Below are 6,000 nucleotides of genomic sequence, written 5' to 3'. Positions count from 1 at the left end.
AATTAAACATCTCTAAATGTGGGATCGGATCTCCAGTCCCATCAAATTTCATGATCATTTTTGAGATGTTAACGGGCTTATTCTGCTCTAATCTTGGTACAGGTGCAGGTATAGGTTACACTGGTGCTAGAGGTGTGATTCCTGCAGTCACCCCCTCCCTATTTCCATGTGACTAATCTCAACATTTCTTGTGTTAGCCCTGCCATGGCTGGAACAAGAGTAGTTTGTGGAAGGGTAGGTGGAGGAGCGAGGTCGGGAGGATAATATACAATAGGAGGCCCCTGTCTAATAGGTGGATTTAAATGTGCACCTTGTGGTCCCATGTGGTAGCGAGGATAGACTCCTTGTGGTGGGTACTGCTGATATACAGGCAAACCGGGCTGATAGGAGGCCCCTCTGATAGGTGGGTTTAAATGTGCACCTTGTGGTTCCATGTGGTAGCCAAGATAGACTCCTTGTGCTAATATACAGCCAAACTGGGCTGATGTGAAGGGCTGGGGTAGACCCTTTCCCATTGGTGTGACGTTCCTGGTCCCTGAGATGATGGACCTGGCCCTTGGTTTTGTACTGGTCCTTGGGCCCTAAACTGATCAGCTATACCTGGAATAGGCACGGCTCTCCAAACTGATGGTTTTGTCTCGGTCTGTTGGCTCCCACTTTGTCGTACTTCTACTCTAGGATCTAGAAACGGAGTGGTCTCGCTTTGTTGGGGTTGGTCCATGCCTCTCACCCTGGATTGCAGTTCTTCTGACTGTGTATTTTCCTGGGATAAAATTACGGAGCCTCGAAGCAAGGATTCTCTACGAATGGGTGGGAGAGGAGCTTGCTCTTGGACAGATAGTCTGTCCATGCACTGAAGTTCTAACTCTCCTGTTTCGAGGTCTAGAGTCCCTTGTCCAGTGCTTGTGTGGTCTTCTCTTTCACTGGTACTGTCAAAGACAAGCACCGTTTGACTCTACTTGGTATTGACCGATGGGTTCGCTGACCTTATAAGAAGCGAAGGAGCTTCCTGAAAGTTTACTTCATTGAAAATAGGGTTATTTTGCACTAATCTACTCGATCATAGGTGCATGGAAATATGGAACTGTTGTGCAGAACTCCTATGTGGAAAGTTTGTTTGTTTGTTTGTTTTTTTTGGGAAATGGAATGACGATACGCTTTGGGGCGAACGGGTGTGCGCTTTCAAAATGGAAAAGGAACGGGCATACCCTTCTCAGTGAGAGAAGGAATAGACGTTCACTTTAGGGTGGGTAGGCGTGCGCTTCAAAATCTTAGAAAGGAATGGACGTTCACTCAGGAGAAGAAGGGAACGAGCGTTCCAAGTTGGGTCCTGAGTGGAACGGGCATTCGCTTCAAGGTGGGAAGGGAATGGACGTTTGCTTCTCGAAGGCAGAAAGGAACGCACGTTCGCTTTCAAAGAAAGAAAGGAATAGGCGTTTGCTTGTGAATGAGGATGGAACATGCGTTCAATTTCAGGATTATGAGACAGAGGGGATGGCATGGCCGTGGCAATTTCAGAACGGCCGTGGCACATGCAATAGAGCTCTGGAATGGGCGTTCGCTTCTCAATGAGAAGGGAATGGGAGTGGCACGTTCGGAACAGCCATGGCACTATCAGATCTGGGAATTTTTTAAGATTTGTTTGGGGATTTATGGGTGCTAGTCTGATAGCCCCCCTTGAATATTCTCTGATAGTACATTTACACCCCCTAGATTGAATGCAATTCAATGCAATTTATGCTCAATTTAATGCAATTATTCCTATTTTAATGCATCTACCACATATAGGTAGGAAATCTTGCTAAATTTGGTTAATAGCAGAAGGGAACGGGCGTGGAACATGTGCATTGAATGCAATTCAATGCAATTCAATGCATTGAATGCAATTCAATGCAATTTATGCTCAATTTAATGCAATTATTCCTATTTTAATGCATCTACCACATATAGGTAGGAAATCTTGCTAAATTTGGTTAATAGCAGAAGGGAACGGGTGTGGAACATGTGCCACGACCGTGGCCTGATAAGCGAGTGGACATTCGCTTCTCGGAACAGCCTAATAGAGTGCAGTTTCGCTTGGTTTTTTTCTTAATCCCTTGTTGATTTCAGGTGTTTTCCCATTGTTTTTTTATGTTTTTATTTTAATAGGGAGCTAGAGCTAGAGCTAATCTCTAGCTATCTATTGGTTCCTACAATGCATGATTAAAATTAACAAATTGAGATTAATTACTTGATTAAGCTAGAATGAAAACTTAAAGAAAAAAACACAAAAAATTAAAGATTTTGCATGAATGTTAAGGGCAATGTGAGAGCACTCACTTGCTTCTCCCGCTCTTGGTGAAGACTTGAACACTCCAATGCTCCAGGTAATCACCACCAAAAACAAAACAAAACAAGATTAAACAACCAACCGGTGGATTTGACTTCCAACTGGGCTAATCAAAGGTACTAGCAAATGAATAGTGTAGAGGACCCTAAGCTAAATGCATTCCTCGGTAATGGCACCAAAGATGTTAAGTATAACATGCTACCTTGCACACAAGAGAGAAAGAATTGAAGAAAGATGCATGCAAGAGTTGAGTTCGAAGAGTTACACTTGGCCAACCCTATGAGGGTTAACTCCTCGATGTGAAGCCGCTAGTAGGGACTCACTCCACCTCTTCCTATGTCACCCAAGAAGAGATCCAAATGCTAGGTAGAGAGCAAGAACGAGGGAGCTATGGAGAGCTCAATCTCTACTTCATGCAACTAGCATGAAAAAGGGACATGGTGGATAGCAAAGAGAGGGTAGAGAAGAAGAGAGAAGAGAGCATTATCATCCCTACTTACATACACTAACAATCCAACATACAAGCAAGCAAGAACACAAGCTAATATGAAACCACAAGCTCAAATAAGAGAGAGAGAGAGAGAGAGAGAAGGCAAACTCCAGTGAGACAAATAGGATTGTCCCTTTTCATATTCCATAAAATGATTTATATACATGAGCTCATAATTACAATGTCCAGCCACCCATTTACAATTGGGGACCCAAAACTAGTCTTCCTAGTTTCTCTAGCTATATGTACATCTATTCCTCATGACCGGCATTACACAAACCATAAGCTTGCTCATCCCATGTCCCTTTTACAAAATGAGCACTTAGCGCAGTTACAAAAAGATAAATTACAAAGGTGTAGCAACGCACAAGGTAATGTTAATCGGAGTGGTTAACACCCCGCCATCGTTAAGGTCCCCCCTCTTGGATTTAATTAATTAATACCAAACAAAATTTGGTGCCCAAATGGTGCTTATTCACTCCAATGCATTAATTAAAATTTTTTATGGTGCTTTTTAAATATGAAATGTTGAAACCTTAGCTTCAACAAGGTTAGAAATTTGAATGTAAGGTTTATTAGTGTCTGCTGAAGGTGGAAATGTTAGTGTCTGCTGAAGGTGGAAATGTTAGTGACAAGGCCGTTGATTATGACACATCAGACTTCAACTTTAAACTCCAAAAAAAGAAAAAGAAACAATTATAGGAGTTCTGACAAGAGAAGTCAATTTAAGTGTCATCAGTAAGAAGAAAAAGGCTTTGCGTTATATTTATAGAGAGTGACAATAAGATAACAAAAGCAACATTGGAGGAAATTACAAATTTGAAAATCCAATCCATTGATACATGATTCCAAGACAAATCTAGAGGAAGCAAGCATCTTCCTCATTAAGACCAACATACTTGCATACTTCTAGTGAAAGCGGCACAAATTCATCATCATCCACAATTTCTTTTTTGAAATTTTTTAGTTCTTTCCCATACAGAGAGATATGAGTGAGGGGGCACAGATCCATGCTTCTAATGGGACAACACCAGACAAGCACAAAGATCCATGGCCTTGTATCTTGCACACAATCAGTCAGCAAAAATCTAAGGGATTTTCAGTTAAGGTTCTTTTATGAACACTAAGGAGGGAGGCCCAAATTGCCCTCTATTGAAATCTTATAATGGCGGCAAGAAGCCTTATACTGCACTCTTTCAGAGAAATGGGCAACAACTTTTCAGTTAAGGAGGGGAGTGGGCAGTGGCATAAGGCACGATAATCTTTTATGAGCACTAAGGAGGGAGGCCCAAATTGCCCTCTATTGAAATCTTATAATGGCGGCAAGAAGCCTTATACTGCACTCTTTCAGAGAAATGGGCAACAACTCGATGTTCACCCCACCAAATGACCATTGAGCCAATATTTTACACATGTGAAACCATGTTTTCCCTACCATATCAAACATCACACAAAGATGAGAGGCTAGCAAGCACCCATTTGGAAGCCCTGCGTTCTGAGAGAAAGCAACATCTTGGCCAGTGATTACATATTGCGTCCAGCAGCCCACTAGAAGCTACACAAATCACCCCTTGCACGCAAAGAGAGGGAATGTAAACGATGGTGAGGGTTGACTCAATCAATGTGTCTTAAGTATTATTAATTGATGAGTGTGACTTAAGGTTTTAAGCACTCTCACCTGCTGTGTAGCCTATATAACTGACACTCTACCTCAGCCTCAATGCCAACGTGAGTGCAAAGAATGGGGGATAGATGGAGATGGAGAAGAGGAGAGCAGGCAATCTTCACTCAATACACACACACACACAATATCCACAAGCAAGCAAGAAAGCTATCACCATAAGAGCACAAAACTAGACTTTATTGTGATACTGGGATTATCAACATACATCATGGTGACATTTGAGTAGTCAATGACAATGGGATTCCCATGAGTCTCTAACTCTATGTCATGGTTGCCATTCACATTTGTTCTTCATCCAGCATTTTCACTTTCATCATCTTCATGTTGTGCGTGAGTTTCTCCATGCATTGGATCAAAATATCTGAGGCCAAGGGTGTCAGAGAATAAAATTTCTTCAATGTCCAGACACTGGGTGAGGTGTGGAAGCTTCATCACTTTCCACACGACATCAGATCTTCGTCTGCTGATGTCGGAACAAGTTTTTGGGATCCATGATGCTGACAAGTAATATTTTCCCATTCTTACCATCTTCAGGAGAGTGCTTTGTGGTGAAGTACCAAGTTTGTTGGCTATATAATTGTCCATGTAAACATAGCCCCACTCAAATAGGTTGACGGAGATAGGCAAACTTTGTTCTTTAAGTCTGCCTGCCCCCATATAGAGCATACAACTACCGTCCTCTTGTTATCTCCTCAATAGAGATATTGTGCGAGAAGAATTTAAAGTGCGGTTTTTGTAAATCCTTCATGCAGTATCCTATCATCCCTTCTAATGTATGCATCTTAATTTGCCTAAGCCCTTTACACATCACCAGAGCACCCCCCTTTAGTTTGAAAAAGTCCCACCCTAAATACCTTTTTATGGTTTTGCCTATACTAATCAGCGAATGGAGCCATTAAACTGAAGACCATTTGAAAATGCAAGTGGTTTAGAGTACCACCTTTTCTAATGCAAAAAGCCCTTTTAAACAGTCCATTCTTATAAATTCTTCTAATGGTTCCGAGCATGACAATTTAATGTCTCCATTGCCGATACACCAGCAGTTACAGACTCTTCGAAAAGTGTGGTTTTCTTCTCCAACGGGAATTGACCTATCTTATGGACACATATCGACGACACATTATTTTCCATACACATTCATGTTCATTATTCTACATACACATCCATGCATACATCCATTTTCACATCCTCATTCATACATCCACATCCACATACATAACCATACATCCACATCTCCATGCATACATCCACATCCATAATCACATTCACATCCATACATCTACATCTACATGTATACATCCGTTTTTCACATTCTTACATCCACATATATTCATCCCTTTCCACATTTCCATTCATATAGCCTCATACGCCTTCACATCTATTCTTTTACATCACATCCATTCTCGCTCTATCACAACCCATATACATCTTATCTCATCTCATACACTTTTTATCTCATCCCATACACATCTTATCATATCTTAACTCATCTTATCA

This window comes from Cibotium barometz, chromosome 32 (assembly GCF_041138505.1).
Source record: "Cibotium barometz isolate CiBa-2024 chromosome 32, ASM4113850v1, whole genome shotgun sequence".
NCBI classification, from domain to species: domain Eukaryota; kingdom Viridiplantae; phylum Streptophyta; class Polypodiopsida; order Cyatheales; family Cibotiaceae; genus Cibotium; species Cibotium barometz.
This window is presented reverse-complemented; position numbering follows the sequence as displayed.